Raw genomic sequence first — 20653 nt, forward strand, 5'->3', positions numbered from 1 at the left:
TCCCGGGGTGGGTTGCTAAACTTTTTTGGGTTCTTTCTTTCTTGGAGACAATTATACATGGCACGTGGATCTCGCTTTTGTCTGCCGGGTCCTATTATAACTACTCCTCCTACCTCTCTTCTCTTGCTCCTCATCATATCATTTCACCATTTTTTTTCTTTTCCTTTTTTTTATAATCGGATATTCGGATCAACTTGCATGCATCTCGATTAATTCTAGAGACCTGAAAGTAACAACCTGACATAGTCTCCAATGGCTCCAAAGTTTGGGATGGTTGGCCTTTTTAGGATATGAACATCAAAAGTGCTACACACAACGGTTGTGTAAAACACAACACACAACCAATCTCTAGCCGTCCATTGCTGTAATAAATGGTCAGGATTCGTTCAAATTCTTCCTTATAAAAATTAAATTTTTCCTTGGAAGAGTTTTTATAAAATCTAAACCGTCCAAATACATCTGGACGGTCAGAATTACGTACACAATCAACACAACGGTTGTGCAAGTAACATTTTTGTATGAACATATGCAACCTCATGGTCAAACACTTAAAGTCCCGTTTTACTGGGGGAAATAAGTATTTATTTTTTGAATTAAAGATGATGTATTGCAAGAGAATGATCTGTCTTTTAAAAACAAATAAGTACTTAAAAAATAAAAATCTTAACGGAACGGGATCTTATTATTTTCTCATGCCCACTTTATCAACTCCTTGGGCCTTGGGGTTCATCCAACTCTTCTAGGATCACAAACAAACACACAAATAACTACACAATCACAAATGTGATGGATCCCACATGTGGGATGTACGAGAGTCCCACTGTACTTGTGAGTGTGTTTATTCAAAGTGTTAATTTGTTAGTGGTTTTAGAAATATTATATTGGGGGTTAATCCTATTCTTTTACTTGTACGGTGTATCCAATCCAATCAGATTCGAGCGAGCCAATCACGCCTTCCCCTATCCTCCCAGGTTTTTTTTCATTTTTGTTTTTCAGAGCCTTCCAGTTGAGTGTAATGTTTCTTCTAATGTGGGCCCATTAAGGAACGAGTATAGTTTTTTTTTTTCCCCTCTGTAGCGTGTCAATCCCTACTCGATGATCTGAGCTGATTTTTTTAGAATGGCAAAAAAAATTATTAATCATTGAAAGTGTTACAATGATAATAGGAAAAATGAGAATGACATCATATTTCTAAAATTAGTTAAGAACAAATCTGTGCCATCAGAGACCTAAACTCTCGATTGGCAAGAAATCAATTCAGAAAACCCCAAGGGACAAGCTCACACATAAAAGGCCAAAGTCCAACACCTAATGGGACAAGCCCAACCAAGAAAAGAAAAATCCCCACCCTAACACAAGCATCCCAAGCCGCCACCCCATCCAAGCACGACAGCCACCACCCACACGCCCGCCACTGTGACTACAACCACCGTCCAACTTCCACCTTCTCGTAGGGCTAGATGAATAAATAATCCACTCAATCGGAACCCCCAAGTGGGCAGTGAAATTAGTCCCTCGTGATTAGTCAAGGTGTGCGAAAACTAACTCGGACACCTGAAATATCAGAAAATAAATAATTCACTCAAAAATTTAAGTTGATCAGACATCCGCAACCATCTCTTCAAAGCACTTTTATGTAGAAAACACATAGACGAGTCTAATACTATTAATATTTTGCATGACTATGTCTAATATCTACTTGAATTCTTGCGAGGACATTCCATCCGGCGATTTTTACAAAATGCATGGATGACTCGGAAGTAGTGATCCGTGTGGGGTGAACCGCTTGTTGTATTTCCAAATGGAACTGCAGAAGCCATTTCCTGAAAATTAATTACTCCTACAAATTGCTGTTTTGATTAATTAGTCACTAGTCTTATACATGTTCCAACACGTTTTGGTCATTTATACCTGATTAAAAGTACACAAATAGGTACGGATAAAAAAACAAGTACATAAAAAGGTATTGTTGAGCATGTACATACACTTTCTAGTTCGTTAACAAAATTAATTGTCTAGCCTTCAATAACTAGTTACACGTACGTATCTAGTCAAAATGCAAATTGGTAAAATGTCTAGCCACATGGCTAAGTTGTTGGAGCTACAAAATTGTTATCCTAGTAGCTAAAATAGTTTAATAGGGTTCATTTGATCTAATTTAAGCAAGGGCAACAAATTCAACAAACGGGTCATACAGCTATGTTAATTGCGTTGCAGAGCCAACAAAGTCATAGGAAACGAACCTACGCTACAAGAACTCTCTTAAAGTGACAAGTAACTGTTCACAAGTCATGTTTTTATTATAAATTTTCGTTGTCCCCCCCTCCTCCGGTTCTCTCTTCAAAAGAATAGAAAAAGATGAAAAAGATAAAAATGTTTTAAAAGATGATAGGCAAATTGGAAAGCTTTTTTTTTTTTTTTGAAACCGAGGAACAACCCTGCAGTCGAGCCACTATTGGACCTGATTGCGTAATCCAAACCACGGGGGAGACTAGCACAGCAACCCACCGCCATGGCCCCCACTTAAATCATGGTTTATTATTATTATTATTATTATTATTATTATTATAAAATTGGGCTCACGAGCCAATGCGAGCCGAGTTTCGACTAGCTCGAGCCCAGCTCATTTCCCAACATTTCAGCTGGAGTTCGTTCGTTTGTATCTCAAACCGAGCCGTTGTCAAGCTGAGCTTTGAGTCGCTAGCGAGCGGCTCATATCGTTTGCAGCCCTAATTACATTGCGCTACATCGTCAAAATAGTGGTCTCAATTAATAGAATATGATGACGTGACACAATATAATTAATTTAAAGAAAACAAAGATTTACACTGACAATATAAATAATTTAATCTATTTGTATATACAGTAAAAATAGAATTAAAGGGGTTTATAGAAGGTGAAAAAAAGTTGGTTAAAGGAGTATTGTGGAGGGATACTTAATTGTCTCTTGTGAAAAGAAAATTCCAAAAGGAGTCCATGAATGTTCTCTAGAATGCCCAAGTAATCAAGTATGGTGTACAGGAGAACCTCATTGGCTCGCTAGCTACTTACCAATTTAATTTAATTTGATATTGGGAGGACACTTCAGGGAGATGGTAGGGGCACATCAATTTGTTATACCTCAACCACATTCCTCTCATATACATATGGGTCCCTAACGGGTCCCTAGCATATATTGTGATGCTAGAGGCATGTCAATTTGTCACATCTCAACCACATCCCTCTCACATACACGTTCCTAGCGGGTCCTTAGCATATATTATGAAATTCCCACACATGCATGTGAGAGAGATGTAGTTGGAATGTAACACATTGATGCATCCTTAGCATTTCCCGACACTTCATCCACACAGACAATCATTCTAAAAATATAATCATTGAGATGACTTTTTTTTTAATTTCATGTGGGTAGCATTATCACCAAAGATAACGCTTCAATTTATATAGTACCATATCTATATAAAGAGGTTGGTGCTTAAAGCATAAAAAATAGAAACCTACCGCAACTGAGGGCTTTACTTTTTCTTTAATTAGTTTCCGATTTCTTTTTGTATAAAAGTTTTATTTCTCAATTGGGCTTGGGAATGTGTCAAAGCAAAATGGATTATTCTTTTCTTTTTCGAGAAAACAAATTCATTAATTTTTGAAAAAGGATACAGGGATTAAACAGACCAATCGCACAACGGCCTACGTCACCCAAGACCTAAGACACTAAGTAAGGCAAGACGCCATGCAACAAAAAAACCTTGGACCGAAGGATAAGAAACAAACGTCCTAAACCAATCACTCAAAGACGACCAAAACACGAAGCCCAACCAAGCAAAAGAAATTCTTCAATGATCAGGAGCAATGCTCGTTGACATGAGAGAGGAGCATTGCTTTTGCTCCTGGGGCAAGAAATAATTTCAGGTCAAAGACTCAAAGGTATCTATGTCAAAGGTTAAGTTGTGGTAGGGCAATGCAAGACTGACCCCGGCCACTTTTTTGAAACAGACAGGAGGTGCAGAAAGCCTCCCCAACTAATGAACTGAATTCTACTACTACTATTTTCAGATTTAATTGTACTGTGTAATGCTTGGGTCATAATATTCTAGTTTCAAAGTTTTTTTTCCCTTAGCTGCATATCGATCGTACACATCGGCAATTGATTAATCATTTAATTTGATAACAGTATATATTTTCGGTTGGAGTCTTTCATCAAATTTAAATCATGAAAATCGATCACTTGTGGAAAACCGTGATTACATGAACGGTATATATTGGCAGGTCATCAAAAATAAAAATGATCACGACATGTAAAAGAAAGGTCATGTTATTGACAACACAATAAGTTTGTTTGTTGTTTTTGTTTTAATAGGAGTAGCAATTTTCATTTAGAAATTAATATTGGTAAAACTTGATAAGTGGACCGATACAAATTTAATGCCCGAAATCTGCGCTTCCAATTTAAGTGGCTGACCAACTGCTTGCTACTACTATAATTAGTTAGGTGCCAGTAAGTAAGTTAAGTTGGAGAGAGGGGCCCACGGTTTTAGTGTCCCTTCGACCACCTCTTCCTTTGTTCTCGCCGTTGAGCGCTGGAGAAAGCACAAGCTGGTCCCCAATACCAAATTTTGTTTCTGTACTACGGAGTACTATATATAATAAAGAGTTTTTCTTTCTTTTTATCCCTTAAACTATGCACATTTTCTCTTCTTAGTCTTTAAACTATCAATTTGATGATTTCATCCCCTCAACTATCATACCGTTATCTATTTAATCCAATAGATGTAAAAATCCAATAGATAACGGAAATTAGAAATTTGGACAGAAAATGTCACGTAAGACCCTATTTGGGAACATGTAAAGCAGATGCTTGACCATGAGAGCTTTAGAGATAAAAATTAATTACGATCCTTTAGGATAAAATGATCATAAAAATAAGAACCTCGCATCGGTTCAAACAGATTGAAAATTGGAACACTTAATTGTTTTACAAGGTTTATATATTAGAATTTTACGTGGTATTTTATAGAGACTAACACATACATATTTTTTTTTAAAAGACAGAGTTCTTTATATAGAATTTAGACTGTTTATATAATGGTTAAAAATTAAGCGCTCTAATTTTCAATCCGTGTGAACCGGTGTAAAAATCTTATTCTTCTCATTATTTTATGCTAAAAGGTTATAATTTTTCTTTTTAGAACTCTCATAATCAAGTATCTTCTCTAAAGGGTCCCAAACATGCCTTATATGACATTTTTCGTCTAAATTCCTAACTTCCGTTATCTATTGGATTAAGTAGGTAACGGTATAATAGTTGAGGGGATGAAATCGTCAAATTAATAATTTAAGAATTAAGTAGAAAAAATGTGCATAATTTGGGGATAAAAAGAAAAAAACCTCTATAATAAACAGCTGACTTGAAGTTGAACCGGATGGAGGAATAAACCGTATGTTGAAAATTATATATTACTCCAATCCAATCCAATTCAATTCACAATGTAGTAAGAAAGAACCACGCGTATTCAGGAAAGGCAGTAGTACTTCTCCTTGGAGTACTATTTCCTGTCCAGCCAGGTAGCTAGTGGAAAACGTTACGACAACGACCTTCAAATGCACGTATATATATGTATAGAGTACTAATAATAGAGTAACTAGCTAGCTAGTAAGCCCGAGTGTTGGCAAAGTAATTGTGGCCTGAGACTTAGACCTATCTCCGGCCAACATGAGATGTCAAAGTTGAGATTGACAAGTTAACAGTCACTTTTTGCATTAACTCACAATTTAATCATCTGTCTTCACTCATGCCATTCACTCATGCCAAAGCTGACGTGACTTTGACAACTACCTCTTGCCTTCCAATTTTCAATAACTTACTGTTGGAAGTTCAAAAACTAGTTCAAGTTCAAAAAGGGAGAGTCCATTTGAGTTTTTGACATAAGGGTTGGAGATCTAGAGAGAGCTTGATATCAAATTAGAGATGTCAAAATGTCACATAAGCTTTCAAAAAAATTTGACATCTCCAATTTGAAGCCATGTGTTAATTAAGGATATCAAATATGACATGGCATGCCAAGAGGAAGAATTGACATGTGAAACAATTCCAGCCAAAATGTCAAATTTGACATTTATGTCAAAATTCATCTTTCATTACCTTACTCTGTAAAACTTCCTAAAATAATATATTTGGCATGATGGTTGAGTGAGTATCTTCTAGATGTCAAATTCAACATGTCAAATTGGTGAGGATTTCAAAAAAAAATTGACATCCTCAATTTTTATGTCAATATTGGAGATGCAGCTCCCTCCTTGTCAGGGTCACCGGTCTCAACTCCACGCATAAGTATATAAAACAACTATAAAATGGGATGTAGAAAGTAGTTTGAGATGTGCACAAGCTAGCTTGAGACACCTTGCATTATCAAAGAAAATGATATAACTATACTATGTAGATCAATTAATAAGGTGCGAATTTATCGTATCCTAAATCAAATGGGTACTACTCCAGTATAACTCAATGAGTCGGTGGTCAAAGCAAAGCCTGTTATGCCACCACAAATACTAGAACGTATGTAGCTCTACAAGTGGAGAGAGAGAGAGAGAGAGAGAGAGAGAGAGAGAGAGAGAGAGAGTAGACAGGTTTCACATGGGAAACATTAGTGAGGGCCATACTTGATATATAATACATGTAGGGGTGATAGTGATACCGGTCCGGTTTCGACCGGTTTGGATGTATTTTTCGGTCGAAACCGGATATCCAGTTTAAGATTTTTAGAAACCGGAATTAGTTGAGATAAAATCGGTCCGGTTTCGACCGGCTCAATCGGTTTCGGTCCGGTGTATCCGATTTTCATTCATGGTTCATATTTTTTGCTCAACACATCAAAAAATTTCACAATTCAACCCATAAAATATCAACCAAAAATCTATAATTCAACTATTTTTTTTGGGCCCAACAAAAAAGGATCAATTTTGAGCCCAATACATAAAAAAAAACCCATAAAAACATAATTAAGCCCATAAAAATAGTTTTTATATAATAAATATATTTATTAGACCAATATACACTACAAAATATCAACCAAAAACCCATAATTCAACCCCTCCCCTATGTTTTTATATATATATATATATATATATATATGTGTGTGTGTGTGTGTGTGTGTATATATTATACATATATATAACCGGTCCGGTTTCAACCGGTTTTTAAAACACATAAACCGGATCGAAATTATTTTTCCGGTTTATAAAATTTTATAAACCGGAACCGGATCGAAATTATTCAACCGGTTTAAAAAATCCGATCCGGTCCGATTTTTTCGGTTTCGATCGATTTTCCGATTTCGAGTAACAGCCCTAAATACATGCATGGGTTAAAAAGGCATGGACTTCCTTGAGACAAAAGCAAAGCAATATTGGAGGGAGCCGGGAGGCGCGCGACCTTCCTTTCTCATCCTTCCTTTTGCCACCACCGATTTAGGGGCAAAGGCTATGATGCTCCCAAGTGGTATGGGAGCATTATACTCCCAATGAATTATAGGCAATACTTACCATTTACTAAGGCAACACTTACCATTGTATAAGGCATAACTTACCACACTTGTGTGGTACTTGTGTGGTAAGTTCTGCCTTATACAATGGTAAGTGTTGTCTTAGTGAATGGTAAGTATTGTCTGTTCTGTGATAAGTAATCCTCCGTTTTTTAGATCAAAACCGCCTCATTTTTAACAAAACCACCCTATTTTTAGTTTTTGGTTTTGATCTAAGGGCTGTAATTTATCTATTTTCAATCCAAGGGCTGTAATTCATTGAGAGTATGATGCTCCCATACCACTTGGGAGCATCACAGAAGTTTTGCCGATTTAGTGAACAGATTAAAGCTAGTCAAACTGTTTTATGTAGGATTCCTTCAAAGTATTAGCAACTTTATTTTTGAAGTATGTATGTATATATATATTAGCAACTTTATTTTTGAGGTATGTATGTATATATATATATACGGGGCGGTTCCGGAGACACTTAAAAAAACCCTTAAAAAATCTCCTAAGTTTCCGATTGAATTTCGATGATCCGAGCCGCTCAATGTAATCAGAATGTGATTTTAAGAGTGTTTCGAAAGAAATCAGCAAAAAAAATGATCGGGATGGGCTTCATCCGAACAATTTTTTATTGAATTTTACTGAACGGTTCAATAAAAAACTGCTCAAATCAAGCCCTTCCCGGTTAGTTTTTTTGCTAGTTTCTCGCGGGCAACCTTAAAATCACGTTCTGAATATATTGAGCGGCTCAGATCATCAAAATTTGTATATATATATATATATATATTAGAATTAAACTGTTAAAATTTTAAACCAAAATTTAAGTATAACTCAATTTATTTACCTTAATTGGACATTTATATATATTCCTATCACCACAATTACTAAACATCATCAGAGCAAAACAACTACTATCAGCACTGTGGATAAAAACAATAAGGTCGTGTCTGGATCATAAAATTATAATGAAAACAACAAAGATAGTCCTAAGTAGGGCTGTCAATCCTTCTAGATTGTACGTACGCAAGTAGTGTGAACGTAACAAACGTGAACACACACTCTCTCTCTCTAAACTTTTCCTCCTTCTAGGGTTGCTTCTTAGGTTGTTAGGAGGGGGGAGATGGAGGACTTCTCACCTCCACCTCCCCTGCTCCCTCCGGCCTCCCTCTTCTCTATTTCCTAGCCTCCTCGTGCTCCACTTGCGAATCTGATCCGATTAGCCTCCTCGTGCTCCACTTTCCTAGCCTCCCCTGCTCCACTCGGACTATTGTTACCGGATTAGATCCGATATATCCGAATCTGATCCGATTAGTATTCGGATTGTCGGATTGATTTTATCGGTTTCGGACAGAATTTCTTCCGCTAGAATTTGGATCGGATCCACTCTATTGACAGGCCTAGTCCCGAGGAATGAAATTTTCTTCTTTAATTAATTTAATTTACTTAAAATTTTGATGTTCACGTGGACTCCTTGTGGCATAAGGAGTATCATATATAAGAGAGGTTGAGAGACAAATTAGAACCCTGATGAGAATCCCAAATGCATGATCCGATTAATTTAAGAAGTCGAGTGGACAAAAACAAGTTATAAGATATCAATAAGTTTTGTGCTGAACTAAATATATCCTGATGAGTACAATGACCAATCAGAATTGTAACCCTCCATTTTTCTCAAGTCGTATATACGTGATATTTCATTATGATGGTTGTCGATATTTGATTAATTAGAGTTTTTACACGAACAATTAGCACTCCAAAACTAGAAAGATACTAATAGGTACATACGTACGAACGATGATAAAAATGAATTGATGGTAGGGAATTTACAGGTGAGGTGAGGATATAGGAGTATATCCCACTATCCCAGTCCGAATTGGTTTGGTTTGGTGGGGCCGTGGTGGTGTCACTCACAGTTAGGCTTAGCTAGGGTACAAAAGTAAAGTACCAGTATTGTTGTGAGGGGGCCGGGATGAGACCAGTACGTTGCGAAGGATGAGGAGAGAAAAAGAAATTAAAGTAATAAATGGCAGTAGCAGAATTGAATACTAGATGATGCCAAGCAGGCTTCCACCGTCAAGAGACGAGATGAGAAGAGACATGATAATACTACGGACTGCTACTTAACATTGTGATACACCATGTGACTGACCCCTCCTCCTCTGTCTTCTTCATCCATCTCATCTCACACTGAAAACTAACCAAACAACACTCTGCGTACCCCACTGCCCACTCCTTCAATCCAGGGGCGAAGCTATGTTGGGAATTGGATCTAGAGTTTTCAATTTTTTATTTTTTATTTATTTGATTTTGAATATTATCGATAATTATTCATGTACAAGTATTAGGTACTTATAATCCTAAATTTTTTGATTTGATTTGATAAAAAATCGATTATTTTACATTCTTATTTTTTAATTTTTTTCATAAATAAAAAATAAACACGTAATTGTTGAATGCATTTCCATGGCCCTCCTTATGGTGCATGTACAAGCAAATGGAGGTGCAAAAATTATTTTCTTGAATTTCGAGAATTAAAAATGGAATTGAAATAAGCAGTTGTTCTTTTCTAATATTCAAAACAAACCGAAAGAGTACAGAGAAAAGCACCAGTCTATAACCTCCAGAACTACTACTACTTCTTTTTTTTATCTAAAGCACAAATTGCATTCAACAAAAGCTATCCGATACTTCAAATGATTTTCATCCTAAACCAAAAAACTAAAGATGCACAAGAAAAACAGAGAGATGAAACTTATGTTTAATTAAATTCTAAACGTGAGTCTCATACTCTCACCACACCGACAACAAAAATTCGACAAAGGGGTCTAATAGTCTACGGGGTGTCAATAAACTGAGGCCTAGTTTTTCAAAAATAGTCTGGACTTTTTTGGTTTTGTTTTGTCCTTCTTTAATTTTTTTTTTTTTTACATTTGTTAGTTTAAATTTGCGTCAATTTTTTTGCGAATTTTTGGTTTGTCTTGACTTAAAATGTATAGTCTATGACTTTTACCCAATTTTTTTTAACAAATTTCCAAAATTTAGCACTATATAGGGGAAAAACCATTTGAGAAACTAGGCCTAAATAAAATGACAAATTAATACACATTCTTATTAGAGTGTTGCTTTAGGTATATACACTCATGTACATACATCGCGTACATATGCACTTTAAATCCGTATCAAGTCCTACAAAAAAGATCCGAGCCGCTCATTTTGTTCAGAATAATTTGTTTATGATCTTTGTAAAAAATTAACCCAACCCGATTTCGATAAAAGCGTTTATGAAACATCCATTTTTGCTATAGAATCCAGACCTGAATTCTAAAGCAAAGTTGGATGTATTGTAAATGCCTTTACCGATATCGGGTTGAGTTGATTTTTTACGAGGACCGTAAATAAACTATTTTGAACAATATGAACAGTACGGATCATTTTTATAAGACCCAAGACAAATTTCAAGTGCGTATGTACATGAATGTACGTACCCATAGACTTTCCGTTCTTATTAACGGTTCTTTTATTTTGATAGTCTATGACTCTATGTGTTGTCAACAAGTTAAATATAGCAGTAGATAAAAAAAAAATTGCACATCTCCCAATGCAGGTTTTACACTTTTTAATACGCTCAAACATTCTTATACGTTTTTATTACACATTTCTGTTACCCAAATTATGCAACCTAGAGGGGGGGTGAATAGGATTGCTAGTAATAATTACCAATAAAAATTTATCTCTAACAATATATGCAAACAATAAGTATGCAATCAAAATAGAGAGATAGAGAGATAGAACCCGTTTATAGTGGTTCGGTCCGGATTTGTCCACGGTCCGGCCCTACTCCACTTCTCCTCAAGCAATTACTTGAAGGTTAGACTAATCTTTAAAAGATTACAACTTGTAAGTCTTGCGGGTGCTTACAAGAACCGAATGCTTCTAGCTTTCCCGAGGAGCTAGCACAACCGCAAGAATTTTCTCCGAAAACTTCTCAAAAACAATAACACCCAAATTCCAACCCGAATTTGGTCTTCTAAGCTTTCAAGTGTTTGACTCAAACACTCACTTAGGAAATACAAGTATGTGAAGAAGGTATGAAAATTATCGCTCACGACTTGTACAAATTTTCTCTCAAGAATAATATGAAAGTGGAAGAACAATGAGAATTTTTGGCTTTGATCTTTTGAGAATTTGCTCTTGCAATAATATGGAATGTTGTAGCTTGTGTGTTTTTACTCATTAATGAGTTCTTGATGCCTTATATAGCCATCCATATGCTTCCTAGCCGTTGGAACTAGCCGTTGGAAACAGCCGTTGGAAACTAGCCGTTGAAACTAGCCGTTGGAACTAGCCGTTGGAACTAGCCGTTAGAACTAGCCGTTAGAACTAGCCGTTGGAACTAGTGGTCATCCGGGTGGTCGTCCGATGGTTTCCGGTTGTCACAGCTTTCTGTTCAGACAGCCGGCTTGTCAGCCGGTTCGTCAACCTGTGGCTCACAATTTCATCTAAATAAATCCGTTAAAGCATGTATTGAGCTCAATAAAGTCTTTGTAAATATAAATCATGAATCCAAGAGACTTTATGCTATATTTCAAGGTCACGAAAATATTTAATTCGGGAATCGACTTTTCGATAATTTTGTATTTGCCGAATAAAAATATCATTGAATTAATCATCAAAATAATTAATAGAGATGCATATAAATTTTCACAAATTATAATGCATACATTTTTCAACAATCTCCCCCTTTTTGATGATGACACAAAATGATAGTTTTTATTCAAGTAGGAGTTATGCCAATCTCCCCCTTAATACATGCACCAAAGCAGTTATCTATGATCAACGAGTAATAGCAATAATCATCAGATCATAGCAAGCAATTTTTTAAATTTGCCCAAAATGGCAAGATAGATCAATTAAAACTTGGCTTTTTCTCCCCCTGTGACATCATAAAAAAAAAACTAAAAAGAGAAAAACAATAGGGCCATGGTTCCAGCACCATGCCGCTCTTGCCCTGTAGCACTCTATCTTCGTTCATTGAGAGCTTGGCGTCCTTGATTTTCGTATTCTCGAATAATGGCTGCTACAACGGCAGCTATAATGCCAATCCAATACCACAGAGTATCCACATTTACATTCCATCCGAACCATGGTGGTATTCTCATGGTAAGTAACGCACACAGCAGAATGAAGATAAAGAGTTGCATCCAAATGGTTTGGATAAACAACCTGAACTCTGCTCGTTCGGCATCTCTTTCGTAAAACTCAATCGGTAATCCTTGCGGTATGTTTGCCATTGCTCGATTTTGAAGGATAGAGATTTGGAGAGTTTTAGGCCGAGAAAGAAGGAGAGATAGATAGATGAGGAGATAGAGAGAGTGTTGTGGAATTTATAGAGTATGAGAGAAGTGTTTGGAATGCTGCGCCGAATTGTTTGAAATGCTGCGCCGAATTGTTTGAAATGCTGCGCCGAATTGTTTGAAATGCTGCGCCGAAAGAGAGATAGATGAAGAGATAGAGATAGGATAGGGGTGGCGCCGAAAAGAACAAGAATAGGGGAAGAAAATTGTGTTCGGGTGTTTATTGTTGTGTCCCCTTAATACATGCTCCCCCTAAAAGAGAGCTTTTTAAAGAATGCGAGGGGTATTACCGAGAATGATTATCCCTGCAAGCTTAGAGACAAGAAATTCATATCGGCGAAGTATATAAGAGACAATTTAAGCACTAAGCCATGAAGTTCATACAAACTAAGTGTAAGATACTTAATAAATCAGAGTTAGCAACGCAAAAGCTTGAATAAGTCTCAACATCACGGTTGTCCGGTTGGACATCCGCTTGGACATCCGACTGACTGTCACGACCCTGACCCGCCCCTTGAGGTCTTAATCATGACAAATGCCAGTGATTTCTAGCAGAGGGCTCCCAAAAGACAGATTTCCAAAACCCACGAAATTATCAGCATATAACAGATTTGTTCAAGACTCAAAATAAATGATCAAACTTGATTCTTGTACATCTAACCAACACTTAAACATGTAAAGAAGGTAGGAGATCCCTACCTCGAGGGTTAGAAGCAAGCCCGAACATGGAGGAAACCTCAAAGTGCTCCGATCATGATTCTTCTTCGATCAATAGGAAGATCTCGTCGCGTAGAACAACTTTAGTACTTGGGATTTTTCCGAAATCTCATTCTAAGGCGATGAAATCGAAGAGAGAAGTTTGGAGGAGAGGTGAGAAAGAGAGAGAGTCGGTCGAGGGAGTAGAGAGAGAGAAACGTGTGTGTGTCTGCCCGGAAAAGAAAAGAAATATATGTGGGGGAGAATTATCCCCTACACACACCTTCACTTATACACCCATGCATATTACACTTGCATCCCGAACTTCTAAATTCTAGCACATTCGACATCCGAACTCATTCTCTATTTTATATCACAACTCATGCCTTAATAAAACATAAAGAATTATGGAAATAAAATACGGGTCTCTACACTGACAAATGCAGGTTAAGTCCAGAAAACGTTTAAGAGGAGTAGCATTAAAGACCATAAAACTGATTTTCTTCATACCAAACACAGGAAAATGAAACATATGATAAAATGTTTGGAGGGTGATTTCTTTATCAAGATCATTTGTACTCTCCATCAAGTATGATATTTACGAATTCAATCAACTCAACATTGAATCCAAAAAAAAAAAACTTTTGACATCAAGAACACAACTTTTTCATAAATGATTAGACATGCCGAGTTCTCGTCGAATGAAACAAAATTGTTCTTCACCAAGGGGTTTTGTGAAAATGTCCGCCAATTGCTTGTCGGTACTAATAAAGTTAAGTTCAATATCCCCTTTTTGAACATGATCTCTTATAAAATGATGTCTAATCTCAATATGTTTTGTTCGAGAATGTTGAATCGGATTCTTGGTTAAGCTAATTGCACTAGTATTATCACATTTAATAGGAATATGATCATATTGCAAATTGAAATCCTCCATTTGTTGTTTGATCCACAATATTTGGGCACAACAACTTCCGGCCGCTACATATTCCGCCTCGGCGGTAGATAGAGCTACGGAATTTTGTTTCTTGCTATGCCAAGACACTAGAGAGTGCCCTAGAAATTGGCAAGTCCCACTTGTACTTTTACGATCAACTTTGAAACCTCCAAAATCCGCATCTGAATAACCAATTAAATCAAATGCAACTCCACGTGGATAAAACAATCCTAAGTCATGAGAACCGGCAACATATTTAAAAATACGTTTAATAGCTTTTAAATGCGATTCTTTAGGACATGATTGAAATCTAGCACACATGCAAACACTAAACATTATATCCGGTCTACTTGCAGTGAGATAAAGTAATGAGCCGATCATACCTCGATACATCTTTTCATTGACGGCCTTACCATTCTCATCTTTGTCTAGCTTAGTTGATGTGCTCATTGGTGTGCTCGTTGGCTTTGATCCTTCCATGCCAAACTTCTTAATAAGTTCTTTCGCATACTTGGCTTGGTTGATTAGGATCCCCTCATTAGTTTGCTTGATTTGAAGTCCGAGGAAGAAGTTAAGCTCCCCCATCATACTCATTTCAAATTCACCTTGCATACACTTAGCAAACTCTTTGCACATATTATCATTAGTGGCACCAAAGACAATATCATCAACATATATTTGAATAATGAGCATATCTTTACCTTTGGCTTTAATGAAAAGAGTAGTATCAATTTTTCCACGAGTAAAGCCATTGTCAAGCAAGAATGAACTAAGTCTATCATACCATGCACGTGGTGCTTGCTTCAAACCATATAAAGCTTTTGAGAGTTTAAAAACATGATCGGGGTATACATGATCTTCAAAGCCGGGAGGTTGTTTGACATAAACTTCTTCATTTATGAACCCATTCAAAAATGCACTTTTCACATCCATTTGATAAAGCTTGAAATTTTTGAAAGATGCAAAGGCAAGTAATATGCGAATAGCCTCTAATCTAGCTACCGGTGCAAAAGTTTCTTCAAAATCAATACCTTCTTCTTGATTATAACCTTGAGCAACAAGTCTAGCTTTATTCCTAACAATATTTCCGGATTCATCTAGCTTGTTACGAAAAACCCATTTAGTACCTATAATAGTGTGATCAAGAGGCTTAGGTACTAATGCCCAAACTTTATTCCTTTCAAATTGATTTAACTCATCTTGCATGGCCAAAATCCAATTTTCATCATCTTGAGCTTCCGGAAAGTTTTTAGGCTCAATTTGAGAAACAAAAGCTTGATTTTCACAAAAATTTCTATGAGACGAGCGAGTGGTTACCCCTTTCGAAACTTCTCCAAGAATCAAGTCCTTTGGATGGTTTTGCACGAATCTCCAATCCTTGGAAAGATCTTGGTTGTCTCCCATGGCATCTTGAGGTTGATTAATTACTTCATCTTCTTTGATTTGAGAGCTTTCTACTTGAGTATCACCATCAACTTTTTCTTGAATTTTCAAGTCATGAATCTCATGTGTAATTTCTAAGTCATCATTATCAACAACAGCCTTAGTAGCACAAGGATTAGATTCATCAAAGGAAACGTGAATAGATTCTTCAACAAGATTAGTGCGCTTATTATAAATTCTATATGCTTTGCTAGTAAGAGAGTAACCAATAAAGATGCCTTCATCCGATTTTGAATCAAATTTACCCAAGTTATCTTTTCCATTGTTTAATACATAACATTTACAACCGAAGGCATGAAAGTAATTAATGTTGGGTATTCTACCATTCCAAAGCTCATAAGGAGTTTTCTTGAGGATAGGCCTAATTAAAACTCGATTCAAAATATAGCATGCGGTATTAACGGCTTCCGCCCAAAAATATTTTGGCAAAGAGTTTTCACAAAGCATAGTGCGGGCCATTTCTTCCAAAGTACGATTCTTTCTCTCAACTACTCCATTTTGTTGAGGAGTACGAGGTACAGAAAAGTTATGACCAATACCATGTTCATCACAAAACTTTTCATATAAAGAATTGTCAAGTTCTTTTCCATGATCCGTACGAATGTTAGAAATAACAAATCCTTTTTCATTTTGAACTCTTCTACAAAGTTTAGTGAAATTAGGATAAGCCTCATTCTTATGAGCTAGGAACATCACCCATGTATATCTAGAGAAATCATCAATAACAACAAGACAATAATAGTTTCCACAAAGACTTGGAGAGCGAGTTGGTCCAAACAAATCCATATGAAGTAATTGCAAAGGTCTAGTAGTTGAAACAACATTTTTGGACTTAAAAGAAACCTTGGTTTGTTTTCCTTGTTGGCAAGGACCACAAAGTCTATCTTTTTCAAATTTGATTTTAGGAAGACCTTTTACCAAATTTTTTCTAGAGAGTTTTGAAATAGCATCCATACTTGCATGTCCTAGGCGCCTATGCCAAAGCCAACTATTTTCACTCAAAGCGGAAAAACATTTTATATCACAATTACTTAAATCATTGAGATTAAAAACATATACATTTTCAAGTCTTTGTCCAACGAAAAGTGTCTTGTTGCTTTTGACATTTTCAATGATACATTTGGATTTTTCAAAGATAACACGATTTCCTCTATCACATAATTGACTTATGCTAAGAAGATTGTGTTTTAAACCATTAACAAGTAAAACATCTTCAATAATAGGAGAATTACCTATATTGCCAATTCCTATGATTTTACCTTTGTTGTTGTCTCCAAATGTGACATGTCCACCATCTTTAGACGAAAGAGAATTGAAAGCCCTCTTGTCACCGGTCATGTGTCTTGAACATCCACTATCAAGGTACCAACTTCCTTCCTTGAGAGAACTTTTGAAGCATACCTACAATAGTACATCAATTCTTGACTTTTGGTACCCAAATCATCTTGGGTCCTTGAAGGTTAGCATTGATACGGTTCTTAGGAACCCAAACCTTTTTTGCATTAGAAGATGAGTATCCTTTCATAGGACATGTAGGAGAAATATGACCAATTTTACCACAATAATGACATGTCAATTTAGAATGGCTAGAAGGAGGAACATTTTTTTCAAAAAGATTTTTGTGTTGAGTGGGATTATAACCAATTCCGGCCTTGTGAAAAGAAACCATTTGTTTTCCAAGAAGAATGTCTAAACTTTCTTTTCCATTAGTGAGTTTTGAAAGAGAATTAGTTAAATCATCAATTTGTTTTTCTAAAGATTCGTTTTTGGAAGTATCCTTCAAATACTCTTTTTCTTTTTCCAAAGAGGTTCTTAAACTTTCATTTTCTTCCTCCAAAATATCTTTCTCTTTAATTAAATCATCTATTTCTAGTGAAAGATCTTTAGCAACCTTTTTAAGAAATTTGTTTTTAGAAACAACCTTTTCAAATTCTACTTTCAACTCTTTATAGGCAATAAATAATTCATCAAAGGAATAGGATGAGTCGAGATCTACCTCGTTTTCTTCGATGGCCATGAAACACAAGTTAGCGACCTCTTGTTGCTCATCGTCCTCATCGGAGCTACTATCGTCACTATTGTCCCATGCGGCCATCATAGCTCTCTTTTTGTCCTTCTTTGAATATTTTTTTTGCATATGGACATTCACTTTTGATGTGGCCGGGCTTCTTGCACTCGTAGCAAATGATTGGATCCTTTTTACTATTTTCTTCTTTGCCTCCATCTTTTCTTGAAAATCCTCTGCCTTTGTGAGATGCTCTATTTTTGAGGAGTTTCTTGAACGTTTTTGTGATGAGCGCCATTTCATCATCCTCACTTTCGTTGCTTGAATCCTCCTTGCTTTTTGATTTGCTTGTTGTACTTTTGAAGGCAAGATCCTTAACTTTCTTCTCTTTTTCACCCTTGAGGTTGTGATGCATTTCCTCCGTCATGAGAGATCCCATGAGCTTGTCCATCGTGTATGTTGAGAAATCTTTGGATTGTAGGATGATGGAGGTGGTAGTGTCCCAATTGGTTGGCATGGAACGGAGCACCTTCCTTGTCATTTCGGATTGACTGTAAATCTTTCCAAGAGCTTTTAAACCGTTAGTAATACTAGCAAATCTAGCAAACATTTGAGATATAGATTCATCCGGTTTCATTTTGAAGAGCTCATAGCTATGCACAAGAATATCAATTTTGGACTCCTTAACTTGACTATCTCCTTCATGTGACATTTCTAACTTATCCCATATTTCTTTAGCCGATTCACATGCGGAAACACAATCATATTCATTGGGAGTAATAGCACAAAAAAGAAGGTTCATAGCTCTATAGTTCTTTTCTATTGAGGCCTTTTCCAAATGACTCCACTCATAATCTGGTTTAGGCATAGTCTCTTCTCCAACTTTCTTAGTAGGAATAATGGGACCATTTTTGATAATTTTCCATAGATCATAATCCGTGGATTGAATAAAGATCATCATTCTATTTTTCCAATGAGAGTAATTTTCTCCGGTGAACAAGGGAGGTCTATTGGACGATTGACCTTCGATACAAGAAACATTACTAGTGGTTGCCATGGATCTTAACTCTTAGATGGTTAAATCTACAAACAAGAGCCAAGGCTCTGATACCAATTGTTACCCAAATTATGCAACCTAGAGGGGGGGTGAATAGGATTGCTAGTAATAATTACCAATAAAAATTTATCTCTAACAATATATGCAAACAATAAGTATGCAATCAAAATAGAGAGATAGAGAGATAGAACCCGTTTATAGTGGTTCGGTCCGGATTTGTCCACGGTCCGGCCCTACTCCACTTCTCCTCAAGCAATTACTTGAAGGTTAGACTAATCTTTAAAAGATTACAACTTGTAAGTCTTGCGGGTGCTTACAAGAACCGAATGCCTCTAGCTTTCCCGAGGAGCTAGCACAACCGCAAGAATTTTCTCCGAAAACTTCTCAAAAACAATAACACCCAAATTCCAACCCGAATTTGGTCTTCTAAGCTTTCAAGTGTTTGACTCAAACACTCACTTAGGAAATACAAGTATGTGAAGAAGGTATGAAAATTATCGCTCACGACTTGTACAAATTTTCTCTCAAGAATAATATGAAAGTGGAAGAACAATGAGAATTTTTGGCTTTGATCTTTTGAGAATTTGCTCTTGCAATAATATGGAATGTTGTAGCTTGTGTGTTTTTACTCATTAATGAGTTCTTGATGCCTTATATAGCCATCCATATGCTTCCTAGCCGTTGGAACTAGCCGTTGGAAACAGCCGTTGGAAACTAGCCGTTGGAACTAGCCGTTGAAACTAGCCGTTGGAACTAGCCGTTAGAACTAGCCGTTAGAACTAGCCGTTGGAACTAGCCGTTAGAACTAGCCGTTAGAACTAGCCGTTGGAACTAGTGGTCATCCGGGTGGTCGTCCGATGGTTTCCGGTTGTCACAGCTTTCTGTTCAGACAGCCGGCTTGTCAGCCGGTTCGTCAACCTGTGGCTCACAATTTCATCTAAATAAATCCGTTAAAGCATGTATTGAGCTCAATAAAGTCTTTGTAAATATAAATCATGAATCCAAGAGACTTTATGCTATATTTCAAGGTCACGAAAATATTTAATTCGGGAATCGACTTTTCGATAATTTTGTATTTGCCGAATAAAAATATCATTGAATTAATCATCAAAATAATTAATAGAGATGCATATAAATTTTCACAAATTATAATGCATACATTTTTCAACAATTTCGACACACTATTCCTATAATCTCGAGTGTTGGAAAACCGGGGGGGTGAATAGGATCTAACCCAAAGCAAAGATTATACTAGTAGCCTAGTAGGATAGGATGGATCCACATCCACCACCAGATCCACTTGTGTGACGATAATGACCCGGAAAATATTGCATTACGTGAGCCGCGTGCGAATCACTCTCCAACATTAATATCCCTCCCTTAAGAAACCTCTAAAAAAGGTTTCCTGGATTAAAAAAGTCCACATTCTTCTGTTCTTTAGTACATTATCCCTAACCACACCTCAATCACACCCTTTCACATACAAGTGGGTTCCGTTTCAACGAAACGCGCCTGTATGTGAAACGAAACCTGCCTGCATATGAGAGGGTGTGATTGAAGTGTGGTTGGGGATGATGTGCCTATAGCATTTTTGTATTTGATTTGCCACTCAACCAAATACGTATTTTATTCATA

Source organism: Rhododendron vialii, chromosome 8a, assembly GCF_030253575.1.
Source record: "Rhododendron vialii isolate Sample 1 chromosome 8a, ASM3025357v1".
Classification (NCBI taxonomy): Eukaryota; Viridiplantae; Streptophyta; class Magnoliopsida; order Ericales; family Ericaceae; genus Rhododendron; species Rhododendron vialii.